We start from the raw sequence: 21,293 nt of genomic DNA, 5'->3' as shown, positions 1-21,293 counted from the left end.
CACAGTACCCCCATAAGGGAGCAAGGCACAGTACCCCCATAAGGAAGCAAGCCACAGTACCCCCATAAGGGAGCAAGCCTCAGTGCCCCCATAAGGGAGCAAGCCTCAGTGCCCCCATAAGGGAGCAAGCCACAGTACCCCTATAAGGGAGCAAGCCACAGTACCCCTATAAGGGAGCAAGCCACAGTACCCCCATAAGGGAGCAAGCCTCAGTGCCCCCATAAGGGAGCAAGCCACAGTGCCCCCATAAGGGAGCAAGCCACAGTACCCCCATAAGGGAGCAAGCCTCAGTGCCCCCATAAGGGAGTAAGCCACAGTACCCCCATAAGGGAGCAAGCCTCAGTGCCCCCATAAGGGAGCAAGCCACAGTACCCCCATAAGGGAGCAAGGCACAGTACCCCCATAAGGGAGCAAGCCACAGTACCCCCATAAGGGAGCAAGCCTCAGTGCCCCCATAAGGGAGCAAGCCACAGTACCCCCATAAGGGAGCAAGCCACAGTACCCCCATAAGGGAGCAAGCCTCAGTGCCCCCATAAGGGAGCAAGCCACAGTACCCCCATAAGGGAGCAAGGCACAGTACCCCCATAAGGGAGCAAGCCACAGTACCCCCATAAGGGAGCAAGCCTCAGTGCCTCCATAAGGGAGCAAGCCTCAGTGCCCCCATAAGGGAGCAAGCCTCAGAGCCCTCCCTAAGGGAGCAAGCCACAGTACCCCCATAAGGGAGCAAGCCACAGTACCCCCATAAGGGAGCAAGCCTCAGTGCCCCCATAAGGGAGCAAGCCTCAGCGCCCCCATAAGGGAGCAAGCCTCACAGCCCCCATAAGGGAGCAAGCCACAATACCCCCATAAGAGAGAAAGCCTCAGGAGAGAAGAGGGGAAAGAGAAGAGGTAGGTAGCTGAGGGGCTGAGGAGGACAGCTGCAGTGAGCAGGGGTGTGTGCAAGGAGAAGAGGTAGGAAGCTGAGGAGGACAGCTGCGGTGAGCAGGGCTGTGGGCAAGGGGAAGGGGTAGGAAGCTGAAGGGCTGAGGAGGGCAGCTGCGGTGAGCAGGGCTGTGGGCAAGGAGAAGAGGTAGGAAGCTGAGGGGCTGAGGAGGACAGCTGCGGTGAGCAGGGCTGTGGGCAAGGAGAAGAGGTAGGAAGCTGAGGGGCTGAGGAGGACAGCTGCGGTGAGCAGGGGTGTGGGCAAAGCGAAGAGGTAGAAAGCTGAGGGGCTGAGGAGGACAGCTGCGGTGAGCAGGGGTTTGGGCAAGGAGAAGAGGTAGGAAGCTGAGGGGCTGAGGAGGACAGCTGCGGTGAGCAGGGGTGTGGGCAAGGAGAAGAGGTAGGTAACTGAGGGGCTGAGGAGGACAGCCGCGGTGAGCAGGGGTGTGGGCAAAGCGAAGAGGTAGGAAGCTGAGGGGCTGAGGAGGACAGCTGGGGTGCGCAGGGCTGTGGGCAAGGAGAAGAGGTAGGAAGCTGAGGGGCTGAGGAGGACAGCTGCGGTGAGCAGGGGGGTGGCTCAAGGAGAAGAGGTAGGAAGCTGAGGGGCTGAGGAGGACAGCTGCGGTGAGTGTAGTGTGTGTAAACTTTTGACTTTGTAGTAAGTAATAAAAATGCCTTAAAAAATTCTCTCTCTCTCATTATTCTGACATTTGGCAAATATTAAAAATTTTGGTAATCCTAATTGACCTAAAACGGGAAACGTTTATTCTGATTTCATGTCAGATATTGAGAAAAACATGCATATGTGTCTTTTTATATAATGTACTGTATGTAAACTTCTGGTTTCAACTGTATCTGCAAAACCAAGTTGTCAATTTAATAGGTCTCTAAGAGACACCCATATCTAGGGACAGTCTCCTTCTACTAAGAAAACACTGATTTGGGTGGTCATATCATTCCACATTGATCATTAGCCAGAGGCACCACAGTCGCCACAGTCTTGGTTAAGCAATCTCATCCATTCATAGAAATCACTGATGCGAATGACAAATATATTCTAATTTGCCTGATCTGACACAAAGTTTTTTTATAGGGGTTTACATCCCAAACTATACTCCTCCACTGCAATTAATGACATAATAAATGTGTTGATGTGTTGCCAATTACCAACTAGTTCCTTTCTACCGACTAGTATCATCTAATGATTATCTTCTTTTTAAATGAGATGAACACAACCTGTGACCTGGAGAACCAAATGCACCCCACAATGCTATTCTGTGTGTCACCCAAAACATCTGGTCACCGATATACGGTGCCTTGAAAAAGTATTCACACCCAGTGAGCCTTTCCACATTTTTTCAGATTTCAACCACAAACTTAAATGTATTTGATTGGGATTATATGTGATATACCAACATAAAATAGCAAGCATTTATGAAGTGTAAAGGAAATGACACATGGTTTTCTAATTATTTAAAAAATATAAATCTGAAAATTGTGATGAGCATTTGTGACGTGCCCAAGGGATGGGGACTCGTCGCCTGGGCCTTGCTGTTAGTTTTGGGGGATGCCGCAGTGGCGGGCTCCCGGGGCCGTACCCTGGGGTCACTCTTAAAAAAAAGCAAGGAATTGGGGGAAAGGTGTATGGGAAAAGGGGAAAGTTTGTGACGCCACCTGTGGTGTCTGGTGAGACTCACCAGCGCTGCTGCAGTCCTCTGAGGCCGGTGGTGGGCAGCTTAGTCGGTTCTGCTCCCCACATGTGGAGTGGGGCCTCAGGGCAGCGTAGGAGAAGGGATGCAGGACAGAGGGGACCCAGCCGGGTCAAAGGAAGAATAGGCACACACACGACAGTTCACTTCAGTACCTTTACTGGTGGTGTTTTCAGGCACGATCCGGGGTACTGTAGGGTGAAGGGTGCATTTCAGGACTCTCCCCAGTGAGCGGGTGTGGGGCCTCCTGTTTCTTGCCTTTTCCTAGTAAGTTTATGACCCGCCAGAAGCTAGGCCTAACTTGGTCTCTGTCTTGCACCTGCTGACTTGGTGGTAGGGCCTTCTGTTGGAGTTCACACTCCCTGGTTTCTTGGGCCTCAGTGACTCCTGACCCTGGTATTACGGTCAGATTTTGGTACTCCTGGGACATGTAGTTCGCCAGGGATCCCGGTTGTTTCTGCTGGTCCTAGAGATCCTTGCAGACACGGACCCGGTGTCCGGTAAATGCTTTGGGGTGAGCTGGTTAAGCTCCTCTGCCCCCTATGTAGCTCGCTTACTCCACTTGCCTTCGGCCTGCTCGGGGCCCTCACTAGGCTTCACACTGGCAGTAGGCCTCGCTACTCTTCACCCCTCTTATGGCGTCGGCATGCCTTGGGCTCACTACCTGAGCTCAATGAGTCTGGACTGTGCTCCACTGCAGGATGGCTACTGCAGGAGCTCCTCTCAACAGGCTTCCTTCTACAGACTGGATCCTCACAGACTGGAACTAGCTCTGTCCCAGAGGAAACTGTTCTCCAGACTTACTGCCTAGCTCCACCTTCCCTTTTTATATCCCTAACGGGCTCCCTCTGGTGGTCTGAGGTGGAAGGTGAAGGTGTGTGTATGTGACGCGCCCCCTGGGCCATGTTCAAGGGATACCCGGAGCCGGATCTGGATAGGGGTAGTAGTCCTTGTGGCGGTGACCCGGTCCGTGCCCAGGGTGTCAGACTAAGTGGCGGTGTATTAGCAGTAGATGTTGGATGACTACGCCACCCGTTGAATGCAGCTATGGAGCTGCCGCTGCAGGGCAGACCGCTGAGGCCGGTGGAAGGATTGTGCAGCGTGGATGGTATAACCCCCAACGGGAGGGGTATGGCCTCAGGGCAGCCGACGTGGATGATGGGGGTAGCAGGAACCACTCAGAGACGATGCGGTGTAGTTCAGGGTCTTTACTGGTGACAAAGATAGACCCTCCCGGAGTACTGGCTAGCGGTCGGGGCCTGGTCAGTCCTTGAGCAGATGGGATCCCCCTTGGCCAGGCGGAGTTGTAGGCCTCCCCAACTAATTGTACTCTTCTGGCTACCTTGCTAGAGGCGGTAAAGGTAGCCCACGTCCCTGAGTGTACCGTGTGGTGCTCACCCGTATGGCCGGTGACTCGGGGCCTTCTAGTGGCTTCCGCTCCACGACGGCGGTGCTGGTCCCACGCGTGTGACCGTGCCTTCGGGTTTCTTGGCCAGAGGACCTGAAATCCCCTGCCGGTCGGTTTCTGCTGCTGGGTCAAGGTTAATCCCCACAGCCTCGGACTCCGGGTCCGGTGGTAACTCTTCAATCAGGGCGAGCTCTTCAGCTGCCAGCCCCTGATTCCTTTTAGCACTGCTCCCACTGAGCTCCTGATCTTTCTTTCCTATAGCTGCTCCTCTTCTTAACTCTACTCTTCTTAACTCACTAACCCTGCCTCAGCCCCAGTTTTATATAGGGGAAGTCCTTCCCCTCCCAGGACTGGGCAGGAGGTGTGGCATGCATAGGATTCCTGACCAAGAGACCTCCCACCTGCTCTCAGACATAATATTGCTATTACTGTGGAAACCAGACCCCTGGGGTGCCACATTCCCCCCTAGTGAAATTTAGTACTCCGGGACTAAACATACTTTTGTAAACATAACAAGTAAAAACAAAAACAGTACAATAAAGAAAAACACATTAGGATGGTTACGGCATGTCCGCAACCGGGTGCAGTCTTTGAAGAAAACAAAGGTGTCCATTTCACCAAAACAGGGAGACGTAACCAGGTAGGGGTCTGTCCTGCCCCGAGTCCTTATCAGTCTTTTAGTCCATTCCTGGGTTACGCTCCAACATATGTACAAAGGATTCCCGGTAAATCCACCAAAGACTCCTACAAATAACTAGAAACACAAAATTATACACAAGCAACAATAAACAGGTAAACATTAATAAAATAGCTTGAACATTTAGATCCTCCACCGTATGGGCAACTGGCCTCTAGTGACCCTAGTGGACCTACGGAGCTGGCTGACTGGTCCCGAGCTACAGGGTATAGGAGCTGTCAAGGGTAAACTGGGCAGCCGTCTACGGACTCTTTGGCTCACTAGGGGTATGGCAGGCTCACTATAAGCAGAGGGTTGATTCTCCTGGTCTGCTTGTGTGGGGTCTTCTGCCTCCTGGACCGGCTGTTCTTCCAGCTCTATCTGTGTCTTCGTAGGCACTTGGGATGCTGGTTGGAGGAACGTGAGGACGGGTACCACTACAGCACCATTGACTTGAGTCCAAGACCGAGGGAAGTCTCCGAGCACAGTACTAAACATATCTTCCCTTGCCTCTACGGGTCGAGGGTCTTCTTGTTCCTCTTCAGGGTTCCGTAGCTGTTCGGGACACTTCTTCAGGTGATCCCGGGATACAATGGCTGTGGTTTCCCCTCCGTCTTTACTGATTGTACAGATCTTTGGGTTGTCGTGGCTTGAGGGCAGTACGGTGTACGGGTCCTTCTCCCACTGGTCGTCCAACTTATGGAGCCGTCTTTTCCTCTTCAAGACCTGCTCTCCGGGCACCAGGGGAACAGCGGGAGCATACTGGTTGTAAGTTTTCTCTTGTCTTTCCCTAGCTTGACAGAGACTTCGCTCCACGCTCTCCTGTACTCTCCGGTACTGCTGCTGCCTCTCTGTGTCCCAGTCTGCTTCTGGTGAAGTGTCCTCGGGTGTCAGGACTCCCATCTCCAGATCAACAGGAAGCTTACCATGTCTTGCCCTCATTAGGTAAGCCGGGGTACAGTTGGTGGAACCTACAGGAATGTGGTTGTATAGGTCCACCAGGTCGGGCAGCTTTTCAGGCCACAGACTATGTTCTTCCAGGGGCAATGTTTTCAGAAGATCTATCACCACCTGGTTCATTTTCTCACAAAGTCCATTAGTTTGCGGGTGATAGGGTGTTGTTCTAATCTTCCGGCAGCCATACAGGGTGCAGAACTCCTGGAAGACCTCTGCTTCAAAGGCAGGCCCCTGGTCCGTCAGCACCTGCTCCGGGTATCCATGCGGACGGCAGAAGTGCTGCTGGAAGGCTCTAGCTGCTGTGTGAGCCGTTAAGTCCTTGACGGGGACGACAACCAAGAACCGGGAGTAGTGATCCACGATGGTTAACGCGTAGACGTAGCCACTTCTGCTTGGGGTCAGTTTTACATGATCCAAGGCTACCAGTTCCAACGGCTGTCTGGTGATGATGGACCGCAGGGGAGTCTTCTGGCTGGCACGGTCCCTCCTTCTTAAGTTGCATGGGCCACAGTCTCTGCACCACCTCTCGATGGTTCCTCTCATGCCTACCCAATGGAACCGCCCGCGCAGCAGGAACTCCAGCTTCTTCCATCCGAAATGCCCAGCTCCGTCGTAGTATGCCTCCATCACCATAGCTGCGTCTCTTCTTGGCACCACTACTTGCCAGATTAGTTCATGCGTCCGGGAGTTAACCATTCTGCGGCACAACTTTCCCTTGTAAAGGAACAGTCGACTCTTCTCAGCCCACAGTTGCTTGGCTTCCTCCGGAGCGTCTGGGTCAAGGCGTGCATCTGGCCGAGTCAGCATCTCCTTTACCAGTCGGACGGCCGGGTCACTGTCTTGCGTCTCCGCCCAGTTGTAATGAGGTAATGGGTTGAACGTAGCGGATTGCTTACTCCTTACACGGTGGGAATACTGGATAGTCCCATGACGGTGAAACGCGGGGAGTTCAACTTCCTCTAGTTCCTCTGAATCTTCCCCTACGTCCGGTAGGTTCGGCATCCTGGACAGGTCGTCCGCGTTGGTATTGGAGCGTCCTGCCCGGTATTTGATTGTAAACTCATAGTTGGACAAGCGGGCCATCCATCTCTGCTCTAGGGCACCGAGTCTTGCAGTGTCCAGGTGTGTCAACGGGTTGTTATCCGTGTACACGGTGAACCGGGAAGCAGCGAGGTAGTGCTTAAAGCGTTCGGTGACTGCCCACACCACTGCCAGGAACTCTAGCTTAAATGAGCTGTAATTCTCAGGGTTTCTTTCGGTGGGTCGCAGTTTTCGGCTGGCGTAAGCAATTACCCGTTCCTTCCCCTGCTGGATCTGGGACAGTACGGCTCCTAGCCCGATATTACTGGCGTCGGTGTAGAGGATAAAGGGCTGGCTATAATCAGGGTACGCCAGGATTTCATCCCCCGTGAGGGCCATCTTCAGCTGGCGGAAGGACTCTTCTTCCAGCTTCTCCCATCTGAAGGGTGGCTTCTGGTTCTTGGCCTTCCTGGACTGGCCTATCAGGAGGTCCTGCATAGGAGCTGCCTTTTTGGTGAAACCGGGTATGAACCTTCGGTAGTAGCCTACCAACCCGAGGAACTGCCTCACTTCCTTTACGCTGGAGGGGCTTGGCCATTCCTTAATTGCGGTGATCTTATCAGGGTCGGGAGCCACTCCGTCAGCACTCACCACGTGTCCCAGGTACTGCACCTTTGGCTTCAGGAGGTGACACTTGGAGGGTTTCACCTTTAGGCCGTAACTTGCCAGAGCTTCGAACACTTCCGCCAGGTGGTCCTCGTAGGTCTTGGAATAGACGATGACATCGTCCAGGTATAACAGGACCGTCTCAAAGTTTCGGTGTCCCAGACAGCATTCCATCAATCGCTGGAAGGTTCCTGGTGCGTTGCAGAGTCCGAACGGCATGCAGGTAAACTCGCTAAGTCCCATCGGGGTGGTGAATGCGGTCTTCTCCCGGTCCGCCTCTGCTACAGGAACCTGCCAGTACCCGCTAGTGAGATCCAAGGTGGAGAAGAAGTTAGCAGATTTTAAAGCAGCCAAAGACTCCTCTATTCTTGGTAAGGGGTACGCATCTTTGTGTGTGATACGGTTAATTTTCCGGTAATCTACACACATTCTCATGGTGTTGTCTTTCTTTTTGACCAAGACTAGTGGAGCTGCCCAGGGGCTACAGCTATCCCTGATTACCCCAGCCTCCTTCATGTCTCTAAGCATCCCCTTGGCGTGTTGGTAGTGTGCAGGGGGTACGGGCCGATACCTCTCTTTTATGGGAGGATGGTCTCCCGTGGGGATGTGGTGTTCTACCCCCTTGACTCGCCCGAAGTCTAACGGGTGTTTACTAAACACTCTCTCGTACTCTTGAACCACCCGGTAGACTCCCTGTTTCTGGTGGGAGGGAGTGGAGTCAGTACCCAAATGTAGTTGCTGACACCAATCCTCCATTATTTTCTCAGAGCCGTTACCTTCCTCCAGATGAGATGGAGGCAAGGGTTCCACAGACTGTATAGAATTTTGGTTGATAGTATATAATTTGGCTAGCGTAGCATACCGGGGCAGGTATATTTCCCTTTTCCCAATATTTATTATGCGAACGGGTACCCTCCCATGGCGTACATCAACTACCCCCCGTGCTGTCAGAATGGTGGGCCTACTGTCTGAGTAGACGGGTTCTACCATTGCTTGGTAGTCTCTACCTCTTAGACCAATAGCTGCCCGGCACCAAATCATCATTTCACTTTTCGGGGGTATGGCAATAGGGAAAGGGTCACACATTCTTACGCTACCAATCTCACCGCCGGAGAGTTCCACTTGTTGCCGTCGCATCAGTGCCCGGATCTCTTTCTGGAGCACTCGCTGCTGGCCGGAGCTGGCGTTCTTGGCAACCTGCTGTAAAATGAAAATCACCTCTGCAAGACAATTTTCAATCACATTAGTTCCTAGAGTTATCTTTGGGTGACTCTCGCGCTTGTCAATGTCCACAATGATCAGTCCTTGTGCTGCCAGTTCGACTCTACCGATTTTAATGGTCAGCTCTTTAAATCCGATCTGCGGCACGGGTTGACCATTGCTGGCAATGATACTCAAGTCGTCGTCAGGGTAGCGGGTTATATCCGAGTCATTCCAGTACTGCTTGAAGAGCACGTACGGGATGGTGGTGACCTGTGACCCGGTGTCCAGTAGGGCACTCATGGGAATGCCATCCAGTACCACAGGCAAGACTGGACGTCCTCCCACATATTTGTCGCGCCAGTTCGATGGGCCTGGTGATCTTTTTCCTGGGGGTTGGCACTCTACCCCAGGTTGTGCCAGTTTAAAGGACAGTACCTTGCCATATGTCCGGGTTGATTGCAGCGGCGGCAGATGGGTTGTCCGTCCTCGTTGTACCGGTCGCTGGGTCTTCCTCTGGCCGGTGGGGTCCTCCTTGGTCGACGCCACGGGATGTCCTCCGGTCCGGATGCCAGCTGGATCTTCCCTGGAGCAGAAACCTGTAAAGACTGCACAGTTCGGGTTAGCGCAGCAACGCTTTTAGCTAGCTCTTGGACCTGATGGTGCAGGTCCGGAGCCGGGTCATTGTTCAAAGCCTGCGCATCAGCCCCCACAGGCCCTGCCGACAAGGGCGCCGCCTCCTGGTGGTAAGTGATAGCTGGGCGCCTGTGGGTCACAACGCCACCCGGTGTCGGTTCTCGGAGCACCCGGATGGCTCTGTCCTTGAACTGTGCAAAGTCCAGATGAGGATCCTGTAAGGCCATTGCCCGCAACTGGGTTCGGTGGGCATTGCAATATAGTCCCTCTATAAATTGTTCAGTCAACAGCCTGTCCTCGTTTCCCACGCCGTCAGGGTCGGTCTGCTTAATGGCTCTCAGGGCCTCTTGTAGGTTTAGTGCATAGTCCCTTATACTCTCATGTGCTCGCTGCTTGCACCCATAGAATCTAAGCTTAATCTCGGCTGAGGTGCGGGTATCAAAGGTGTCCCTCAGCCGGGTTAGTATCCCTGCGACAGTCCTCCTCCCAGGTGGCCAGGACTTTACCTCCCTTTGGGCTGCCCCGGTTAGTTGGGCCACCAGGATGCTCACTTTTTGCTCTTCTGTGAGGGGGTACACCTGGAAGAGGCTATCCAGCTTTTCTTTAAAGTCATTCAGGGTATGTGACTCCCCTGAGTACTGGGGTAGCCAGGCTGCTCCCGGGATATAGGGCATGGTGAAAGGCATGACTGCAGCAGCGGTGGCGCTGGCGGGGGTTGAGGCAGTGAAGCTCTCCTCCGTATCCGACATCTTTCTCCCCCCCTAGTGGACCGTGGCCTACCTTGCGATGATCCTCTTCCGTAGGCCGCGGCTCCGCAGTGGATCGTCAGGGTTGAGGACCTTCCGTCGTGCTCCGGTGACGTCGGCGTCTGCTGGGCTCCTTCCAGGACCTTACGCAACGTCCGGACGTGAGGCGGGGCTTCAGTTCTCGCGCGCTTTCGGAGTCCACGCCCCTCTTCTTCCCGCGCGGCGTCTTCAAGATGGTGTCCAACGGCGGGAAAACTCCACGGATGGCGGGAAGAAGGCAGAAGATGGCGCCGGATGGCGGGAAAACTTCGCGGATGGCGGGAAGAAGGTAGAAGATGGCGCCGGATGGCGGGAAACCTCCACGGATGGCGGGAATCTTCACCACTGGTAAGTTTGAACAGTCTCTTTCAGGCACGCAGTACCCGGTGGTTGCGGGCACGAAATCCTGCCGACTACGCCAAAAGTGACGCGCCCCCTGGGCCATGTTCAAGGGATACCCGGAGCCGGATCTGGATAGGGGTAGTAGTCCTTGTGGCGGTGACCCGGTCCGTGCCCAGGGTGTCAGACTAAGTGGCGGTGTATTAGCAGTAGATGTTGGACGACTACGCCACCCGTTGAATGCAGCTATGGAGCTGCCGCTGCAGGGCAGACCGCTGAGGCCGGTGGAAGGATTGTGCAGCGTGGATGGTATAACCCCCAACGGGAGGGGTATGGCCTCAGGGCAGCCGACGTGGATGATGGGGGTAGCAGGAACCACTCAGAGACGATGCGGTGTAGTTCAGGGTCTTTACTGGTGACAAAGATAGACCCTCCCGGAGTACTGGCTAGCGGTCGGGGCCTGGTCAGTCCTTGAGCAGATGGGATCCCCCTTGGCCAGGCGGAGTTGTAGGCCTCCCCAACTAATTGTACTCTTCTGGCTACCTTGCTAGAGGCGGTAAAGGTAGCCCACGTCCCTGAGTGTACCGTGTGGTGCTCACCCGTATGGCCGGTGACTCGGGGCCTTCTAGTGGCTTCCGCTCCACGACGGCGGTGCTGGTCCCACGCGTGTGACCGTGCCTTCGGGTTTCTTGGCCAGAGGACCTGAAATCCCCTGCCGGTCGGTTTCTGCTGCTGGGTCAAGGTTAATCCCCACAGCCTCGGACTCCGGGTCCGGTGGTAACTCTTCAATCAGGGCGAGCTCTTCAGCTGCCAGCCCCTGATTCCTTTTAGCACTGCTCCCACTGAGCTCCTGATCTTTCTTTCCTATAGCTGCTCCTCTTCTTAACTCTACTCTTCTTAACTCACTAACCCTGCCTCAGCCCCAGTTTTATATAGGGGAAGTCCTTCCCCTCCCAGGACTGGGCAGGAGGTGTGGCATGCATAGGATTCCTGACCAAGAGACCTCCCACCTGCTCTCAGACATAATATTGCTATTACTGTGGAAACCAGACCCCTGGGGTGCCACATATGCTATGAGGGCCTCTTGTGGAGGAATCTGCTCATGCACCCCTCTAGGATCTATGGCACCAATGCACAGCAGGGCGCCACATTTGTATTCAGCCTCCTGTAGTCTACTACCCCTAAATAAAATCCTGAGTGACCAATGAAGTCACATAATTAGTAAACTGAGTCCACCTGCATGCAAGTTATTGTCAGTATAACTACAGCTGTTCTGTGAAGATCTCAGAGGTTTATTTGAGAACATTAGGAATCAAACAGCATCATGAAAACCAAGGAGTACACCGGGCAGGTCAGGGATAAAGTTATGGAGAAGAGAAAAGCATGGTTAGGTTATAAAAATTATAGCCCAAGCTCTGAACAACTCACGGAGCACAGTTCAATCGATAATAAAAAAAACGTAAGTAGTATGGTACAACTGCAACCTACCAAGACATGGCGGTCCACCTAAAGTGATAGCCTTGTATGGAGAGCACTAATTGGAGAAGCAGCCAAGAGGCCCATGGTCACTCTGGAGGAGCTGCAAATCCACAGCTCAGGTGGGAGAATCTGTCCACAGGACAACTACTAGTCCAGAAATCTGGTCTTTATGGAAGAGTGGCAAAAATAAAGCGTTTTTTGAAAGCAAGCCATAAAAATTCTGTATGGAGGAATATGTGGTGCCTATAATAATGTATGGAGGACTATGAGGGGCCCATTATTCTGCATGGAGGACTATATGGGGTCCATTATTCTGTATGGAGGACTATGTGGCGCCCATTATACTGTATACCGGTTGACCCGCGATTTGGTCCAAGTTTTTCATTTTGGCCCTCTGAGTTTGAGTTTGACATCCCTGGTTTAAGTCAAAGGATATCAGAAGAACAATAAGGGTTCGCACTGTTTAAAAAAAATTTTTTGTGCTCAGGAGGAAAATAGTCCATTAATATCTTAACTAAACCTCCGGCACTAATAAGTGAAAAAACAACTGTATATCATTTCAAGAATTTTTTTTTTAATTTTAAAGAGTGACTGTAACAAGATAATAACTACCGAAACGTTTTGTTTCGGCTAATTGCCTTTATCAAGGTTATCTGTGTCAATGAAAAATATGAATACTACATTTAATATGGTCACACAAATAATAGAGCCATACATATTACATGCATATATTTTTTCCAAACATACATAAAGCTCATATGCAAGGTTGCCAAGTAGTGGGTCACTTATTTTAAGCATAGGTGGTCATATTCAAGCCCAAATTGTACCTATAATATAAAAATAATCAGTAAGAAATCATCCAATGCCATATAATCAAAAAAAGGGGAACTGGCAAACTTAGAATTCCAAAGGTATTCATTTCAGAACAAACCAGGAGGTAGAATACTTGAAGAAATAGTGAAATATATGAAAAGTCATAAATATGCCCCAAAGGTAAAAAGAAACTGGAGTCCTCAGAGTGCGTATCAGAGAGTATCAAACTGAGTATATAGCTGTGCAACTTACTTATTTGAATCCTGGAGTCCCACCAGGGTGCGTCCATGTGGCATAACTAACAGTCATTGTGCCGGTGTATGCACATGGGAAATGTGTCCCATTTTATATGCATCAGAACAGGAAGAGGTAAGTATGAATGGTGATGGCTGATAGATGTTACCTGGACCACCGCAGCCGAAAGATGCAGTGCAGTCTGCGTTCCACCGTTGGCCGGATGTGACGCGTCGGTATCATACTGAAAGAGAAGGGTGAGTTGCGTTCCACCGTGCGCATGCGCAGTGAACCCAAGGCGCGCTATGTGAAAATAAGACTTGGAACAGGGGAGACTGCATAAATAGATATATGAGAGAGGTGAGAAAGGTGAAAAGTCAAAGGATATTCCTGTGTTTGAATGACCATGTCAAAGTCCAGATCTAAATCCCATTGAGAATCTGTGCCAAGACTTGCTGTTCACAAACCATCCGCATCCAATCTCACTGAGCTGGAGCTAAGTTGCAAAGAAGGATTGGCAAACATTTTCAGCCTCCAGATGTGCAAAGCTGGTAGAGACATACCCCAAAAGACTTGCAGCAGTAATTGCAGTGAAAGATGGTTCTACAATGTATTGACTCAGGGGGGCAGATGACAATTTCCAGATTCATATTTTTTAATTTTTTAGAAAACCATGTATCATTTCCTTTACACGTCACAAATATTGCTACTTTGTGTTAGTATATCATATAAAATACCAATTATATATATTTAAGTTTGTGGGCGTCACGTGAATAAAATATGGAAAAGTTCACGGGAAAGAATACTTTTTCAAGGCACTGTACTTGTCTGTGTCTGGTAGTTCTCACATGAATTCACCATTTCAGAAAAAAGAATAGAGTGAATAAGTTGGTGAAAGAACGTGCAAGTACCAGCAGTGCACTGTTTCCATCTCTGGGATCCCATATATTTGCACAATTGGTGGACTCCTTAACTCTAACTAGCACTCCAAAAATATAGATGAGGTGGAGAAGTGGTCATGCATGCATATGGATATCTCCACAGAGTTTTGTAAGAAGTAGTGAAAAACTTGGCTGAAACTTTCCCCTCTCCAATCCGTCCTGAACGTAGCAGCCAGGATCATATTCCTCACCAACCGATACACTGATGCCTCTTCCCTGTGCCAATCATTTCACTGGTTGCCCATTCAATATAAACCTATCACTCTTACCCACAAAGCTATCCATGATTCAGCACCGCCCTACATATCCTCCCTCGTCTCAGTCTACCACCCTATACATGCCCCTCCGTTCCGCTAGTGACTTAAAACTAAAATCCTCCATAATCCGAACCTCTCACTCCCGTCTCCAAGATTTCTCACGTGCTGCGCCAGTTCTTTGGAATGCACTACCCAGAACAATTCGATTAATTCCCAATACCCACAGTTTTAAGCATGCCCTAAAAACTAGTGTTGAGCCACCCCCGTAGTGTTCGAGTTCGGTTCGGTTCGTCGAACACCCGTGTGTTCGCCGAACTGTTCGTCGAACTGTTCGTCGAACACCTTCGAACACCGTTAAAAACAATGGCAGGCAAACAAAAACACATAGAAACACATAGAAAACACCTTCAAAGGTGTCCAAAAGCTGACAAACTGCTCAGAAGACACAACTAACACATGGAAAAGTGACAAGTACATATAGTCATGCGAAAAGAAAAGAGGTGGAGGAGTAAAAGGAGGGGGAGACACAGATATAGGCATGTCATGCCCTTCTAAAATTCAAAAAGTGAGAAGCCGAGACGGCCAGTCCGCTCCTGCCCGTGCCACCTCCGTGTCGCCGGGTTTGTGCCAGAGCCGCGGTGAACCCTGACGGCCAGCCCCCCTCTCCCAATACTGGTGCCTGTCCGCTGGTGGGTCGAGAGAGCCCCCCTGTGGTGGAGGCAGCTCTAAGCTTTTTAATTTAAATTGTCCCTCTAATTTGAATGAATACACTTTAAATCCATTTACAAGGATCTATTGGAGGGCAAGTCTCATGCCAGCAGCCGCGTAATTCCAGCTCCAGTAGCGTCCACTAAAGCTGCTGCAGTTAAAAAGCTTTTATAAGGATCGAGCTCGGCTGTCCACCGCAAGGCATCCTAGTGCCAGTCCCAGCCCCTATGCCTTGGGGTGCCTCCTGATGCTCTTCACTGAGTATCCCGTGGTCCCGAAGCATTTCCTTTGAAAAAATTAAGTGTCCAAACTACAGGTGGTGTAGCTTGCTTAACAGCCGGGATAATCCGCTGACTAGCAGACACTGCTACTAGGCACAAAGTATTTCCTGGGCTAGATGCAGTTAAAAATTTGTAAGTAGATACTCTCGTTGGATGCTGAGAAAGCATTCCATAGAGTCTCCTGGCACGCCATATATGATTCTCTTAAAAAGCTTGGGGTAGGGGTCTAGGGGACCCTTTTATAGCCAAAATCACGGCCCTGTATCACAATACGTCACCTAGGCTGAAGATAAATGGAACTGTAGCACCGAGGGCTCGGTTGCTACAGACGTATTGCACCTCACCCAGAGGTGTGATATCTCACTCTCAGATAAGGATGGAGTGTGGATCAGGACCCGACACCTGCATGCATTACACCACATTGCCGTGGGGCAGGGCGACCAATATGCCCCTGAGATGGGCACGACAGTCCCTGTCCCTGGCTGGAGTGGGGGGAGGGAACACTGAGGAAGGGGAACCCTGCAGTGCAGGAGCAGGGAGGAAGCAGTTCCTGGGTGCATTGAGAAGGGAGTATAAAAGGTGGGCACCATCTTAGTTCAGTGCAGAGAAGTCTGAGCAGAAGTGGCAGGGAGCAGGGGCTCTGCATGAGCTCTGCTCCGGAGGCGGGCCTAGTAACAGAGGCCCAGGCCTGCAAGAGGGAGAAGGAAGGAAGAGGAGCGGAGAAGGCTCCAGGAACGAGGAATGAAGGGATCCCAGGGGTGCGGACGGGCGAGTCGCCACCGCACGCCCGAATCCACCTGCGTGGAGGGGTCAGGCCAAAGGGGGAGACCGGTCCCCGAACTAGTGGAGGCAGGAAACGACCCTCAGCTAGAAACCGGAGGCTCTGACATTTTATGTGGCGCAGCCCCTTGCTCCACCCGCTAGGAAGGCACCACATAGGGTCAGGGAAACTGGCGCCAAGTTTACCAAGAGGAGGCCCGAGGCAGCCGGACAGAAGTGTTGGTAAGAAAGGCCAGACAAAGGACACACAAAGGGGGTCCTGTGAAACGCTCCAAAGTTATCTGGGAGTTGTCTGAGCCCCTCACCAGGTCAGCACAGTACGACGTGGGCAGCCGTTACCTGCAGACGTGATCTGGATAATAAGAACTGTGAGTAAAGGCCCTGAACTGCATCACTGACTCCGTGTCGTTACTGCTGCTGCCCTGCACCATCACCCCCATCCTCCGCATACACTGCCCTGAGGCTATACTCCTCCCGTGGGGAGTTATGCTACGCTCTGCTGCACCCACAACACCAGCCTTAGCGGTCTGCCCTGTAGCGGCGGTTCACTCTGACCGCAATCCACGGGTGGCGTAGTCGGACATTTAAACATCAAAACCACATAAATAGTTCCGCCACTGGTTTGACCGCCCTGAGCCACGGAACCGGATCGCCGCCACGAAGACTACAACCACCAGCATCCACCAAAAAGGGTCCGGCTCCCGGTGTCCCAAGGCCCAGGGGGTGCGTCAGAACATTTTCATCACCTTTCACAATCACCAATGGGACAAGGCAGGGATGTCCTCTGTCCCCTCTCTTATACATCCTAGTGACGGAGCACCTGCTCTCATCAATTCGCCATAACCCCAATATTAGGTGGATTGAGGTGGGAGGCACCGAGTACAAGTGCTCTCTATTTGCTGATGATGTCCTGGTATATATCACTCAATCACATATATCCATCCCTGCTGTTATGGCTGAAATAGATCACTTTGTTACATGGTAAAATTTTAAAATCAATGCAGCGAAGTCTGAGGCCCTCAATGTCTCCCTCCCTAAATCCATATAGGATTCCATCCAGTCCAACTTTCCCTTTGCCTGGCCCTCACAGGGTATCAAATACTTAGGAATTCCTATTCATAGAGACCTCTCCCATCTATGTTATCTTAATTTTGGGCCCTTTATTGAACAATTCCATACAGACCACGGTTGGCAAGTTAGAACTGTAAGATTCACTACGTGAACCACTGGTGTTTTGTGGAAAAGCACATGTACACCGCGTTCCAAATTATTATGCAAAAAGTGTTTAGGAGTGATAAGGGAAGAATTTGTTTGTTTGTCAGTTAAACTCATTGATGGTGATGTGTGTCAGGGCTCTTTATATCACTGTAAGCAATTGCAGACACCTGTGCTAATTAGTTTGGCAGGTGTGTCCAATGAAAGGCAAGACTACTTAAGAAGGCTCTCTCACATTATTAAGCAGCCTACATTTTCTGCCAAAATGGGAAAGAAAAAGGATGTGTCGGCTGCTGAGAAGCAACAAATTGTGGAGTGTTTAGGTCAAGGCATGACTACAATCAACATTGTGCGATGATCAGGATGAAGTGTCTTGGCAATCAAGAAGTATGTAGCTGATTCACAGTACACACGTGTGCGTGCTGATAAGGGCAAATTGAGGACTCTTTCCTACAGGCAATTACGTCAGGTTGAAAGAGCAGCGGCAAAAAAGCCTTGTCATAGCAGCAGACAAGTTTTTGAAGCTGCTTGTGCCTCCAACGTCCCCCGAACAACAAGATGCAGGGTCCTTCAGAGGTTTGCAGCTGTGCATACGCCATCCTGTCGACCTCCTCTATCCACTTCACACAAGCAGAAACGGCTCCAGTGGGCCAAACATTACATGAAGACTGATTTCAAAACTGTTTTGTTCACGGATGAGTGCCGTGCAGCGCTCGATGGTCCAGATGAATGGAGTGGAGGATGGCTGGTTGATGGACACCCCACGCAAACACGGCTACAGCGCCAACAAGGAGGAGGTGGAGTAATGTTTTGGGCTGGAATCATGGGGAGAGAGATTGTCGGCCCCTTTAGGATCCCTGAAGGCGCTAAAGATGAACTCCATAATGTATGTGGATTTTCTCAAACAGCACTTCCTGCCATGGTTCAAGAAGAAGAACCGTGTATTTCACAGCAAGATCATTTTTCTGCATGATAATGCACCATCTCATGCTGCACATAAAACATCTGCATCTCTGGCTGATATGGGCATAAAAGGGGACAAACTTATGGTGTGACCCCCATGCTCCCCTGACCTCTACCCCATTCAGAACCTTTGGAGCATCATTAAAAGGAGTGTCTATGATGGCGGGAGGCAGTTCACATCTAAGCAACAGCTCTGGGAGGGTATTCTGTCCTCATGCAAAACAATTGAAGCAGAAACCATCCAAAACCTGACAAATTCAATGGACGAGAGAGTTCAGAAGCTCCTTTCGAACAAGGGGTCCTATGTGAAAATGTAACATCACCTAGAATAAAGTTTTGAGTTGAAAACAGTTTGATTTCAGTTTCTAACAACCTGCTAATGCTTATAATTTCAAAAATGACCATTTTTTTGGTCTTTATTAAAATGAAAAGGTTGATCGAAAAATTTGGGGGATCTAAGAGTGTGGCAACCCAGTAGTCATGATTACTTCGAATTCTGACAATATGAGGGTCATGCTGCAGGTAGTGCAGCAAGAAGGCACTTATGTGTCTTGCGCATCTCGGAGCCCCAAAATTATTTTCCGGGCTAGATGCAGCTAAAAATTATTTTTAATTTTAAATCTGGTGAAGCTTATTATAGATGGCCTAATAGGATCAGTGCTGCACACTGCTACAAAGCCCAAATTATTTTCCAGTCAAGATACAGATAAACATGATTAGTAATTTGAAAGCTTAAAACGCTTGGTAGGGTGATTTTAACCAATCATCAAGCTTTTACTCTCCCCAGGATGACACAGGGGTAGAAAAGTCGTTTCGGATCCATGATTTGTTCATCTTTATGAACGTGAGTCTGTCTACATTATCAGTGGAGAGCCGCGTGCGCTTATCTGTCAGCACACCACCAGCAGCGCTGAACACACGTTCAGACAGAACGCTGACTGCGGGGCATGACAAGATCTCCAAGGCGTAAGTGGCTAGCTCCGGCCATTTATCCAGATTGGAAGCCCAAAAAGAGCAAGGGTCCAGTGACACAGTCGTGGCTTCAATGTTTACTTGGAGATACTCCTGTACCATCGTCTCTAGGCGTTGACTATGTGTCAGACTTCTTGTCTCCTGTGGCCTTGCAAAGGATGGGCTAAAAAAGTGGTGAAATGATTCCGCAAAATTGATGTTACCAGCAGATACTGTGGTTCTGTTACGGTTTGAGTGCTGAACACTTGACGGTCCCACGGTTGGCAAGTTGGAACTGTGAGATTCACTACGTGCACCACTGGTATTTTGTGGAAAAGCACATGTAAGATTCTGCAACAGTCTCTGCTGATACTCCTGCATGCGTGCATCCCTTTCTATGGCAGGAATAATTTCTGCAAATTTACTTTTGTACCGGGGATCTAACAGTGTGGCAACCCAGTAGTCAGGATTATTTCTAATTCTCACAATTCGAGGGTCATGTTGCAGGTAGTGCAGCAAGAAGGCACTCATGTGTGTTGCGCATCCAGGAGCACCAAGTCCCTTTTGTGTTGGTGGCGAGGTAACAATCATGCTTCCTTCCTCTGTCCTCTCCCCCCAACCTCGCACAACAGAAATGTGATCAAGGTCTCCCTCATCTGATGAGTCTTCCATCAGTTCGTCCTCCACTTCTTCCTGGGCTCCTGCACCTTCCTCACTAGTTTGGCTGCTACCATGCGCCCTGGTAAAATCATCTCCCCCACCCTCACATGCCTGCCGCCTTGGTGCTGCCGACCGTCTGGACCTTGCAGATGTTAGCCCTTCCGCATACAACTCCTCCTCCTCTACTTCCTCCACCTCCTCTTGTGCCACCACCTGACTCCGAATTCTGTTTAACATGTGCTCCAGCATGTAAATCACCGGAATAGTCATGCTGATAATGGCATCGTCAGCACTAAACATCTTCGTCGCCATTTCAAAACTGTGCAGAATGGTGCATAGGTCCCTGATCTGAGACCACTCCTCCAGCGTGATTTGCCCCACCTCTGAATCTCGTTGGCCCAGGCTATACGTCAGAACGTATTGCACCAGGGCTTGTCGGTGCTGCCACAGTCGCTGCAACATGTGCAGAGTTGAATTCCACCGGGTAGGCACATCGCATTTTAGCCGGTGAAGTGGCAGGCCCAACGACTTCTGTAGAGATGTAAGTCGCTGAGCTGCGGGATGCGAACGGCGGAAGTGAGCACACAGCGACCGTGCCCTCTGCAGAAGGCCATCTAGTCTGGGATAGTGGGCTAAAAATTGCTGGACAACCAGGTTCAACACGTGAGCCATACAAGGCACGTGTGTGACATTGCCCCGGCGAAGGGCCGCACCCAGGTTTGCAGCATTGTCGCACACGGCCTTCCCTGGTTTCAGGTCCAGTGGAGACAACCATTCATGAAATTGGTTCTCCAGAGCTGACCACAACTCCTCAGCTGTGTGACTCACATTTCCCAGACATTTCAATGTAAAAACCGCCTGATGACGTTGAGCCCTACTGCCAGCATAGTAAGGAGGTGTGCAGGATCCCTTCTGCGCAGTTAGAAAGCTTGTGGCATGACCAGACAGGCTTTGGGTGCAGGTGGAAGACCGAGAGGAGGTTGAGGAGGCAGAAGCAGTGGAGGAACTTTGACATAAAGAGGATTGACGCACAACTCGTGGGGACGGCAAGACTTGGACAGCAGCCCCTTGTCCTGCTGTCACCATAGTTACCCAGTGCCCAGTCAGCGACATGTAACGCCCCTGTCCATGCCTACTCGTCCAAGTGTCTGTGGTGAAATGCACCCTGTCACACACAGAGTTTCTCAAAGAAGCGGTGATGTTGTGTGCGACATGCTGGTGGAGCGCAGGCACACCTTTCTTTGAGAAGTAGTGCCGACTGGGCATCTGGTACTGGGGCACTGCGACGGACATAAGGTCTCGAAAATCCTCTGTGTCCACCAGGCGGAAAGGCAGCATTTCTGTAGCCAAGAGCTTGCAGATGGTGAAATTCAACCTCTTAGCTTTCTCATGGCTAGGAGGAAATGGTCTTTTACTTGTCCACATCTGAGGGACCGAGGGCTGGCTATTGTGCTTAGACGGGGTTGATAAGGGTGTCCCCGGCAAACTGCCGGTCTGTGAGGAAGATGCAGGCGGACATGTTAGGTTGCCTTGATCCAAAGGTGGTGCTATCGATGTCGGACAGCGCTCAAGACCAGCTGGTGTTACCTCCTCCAAAGAAAATGATGACCTGCCAATCACGCTGGCTGTTGCGGGTAAAGAGGTGGCAGGTCTGCGCCCCAAAACAGGTGTGACTGCTGTCCCCCCAGTCACAG

Source organism: Phyllobates terribilis, unplaced genomic scaffold, assembly GCF_046119375.1.
Source record: "Phyllobates terribilis strain yellow unplaced genomic scaffold, ASM4611937v1 Scaffold_5__5_contigs__length_657084704, whole genome shotgun sequence".
NCBI classification, from domain to species: Eukaryota; Metazoa; Chordata; class Amphibia; order Anura; family Dendrobatidae; genus Phyllobates; species Phyllobates terribilis.
This window is presented reverse-complemented; position numbering follows the sequence as displayed.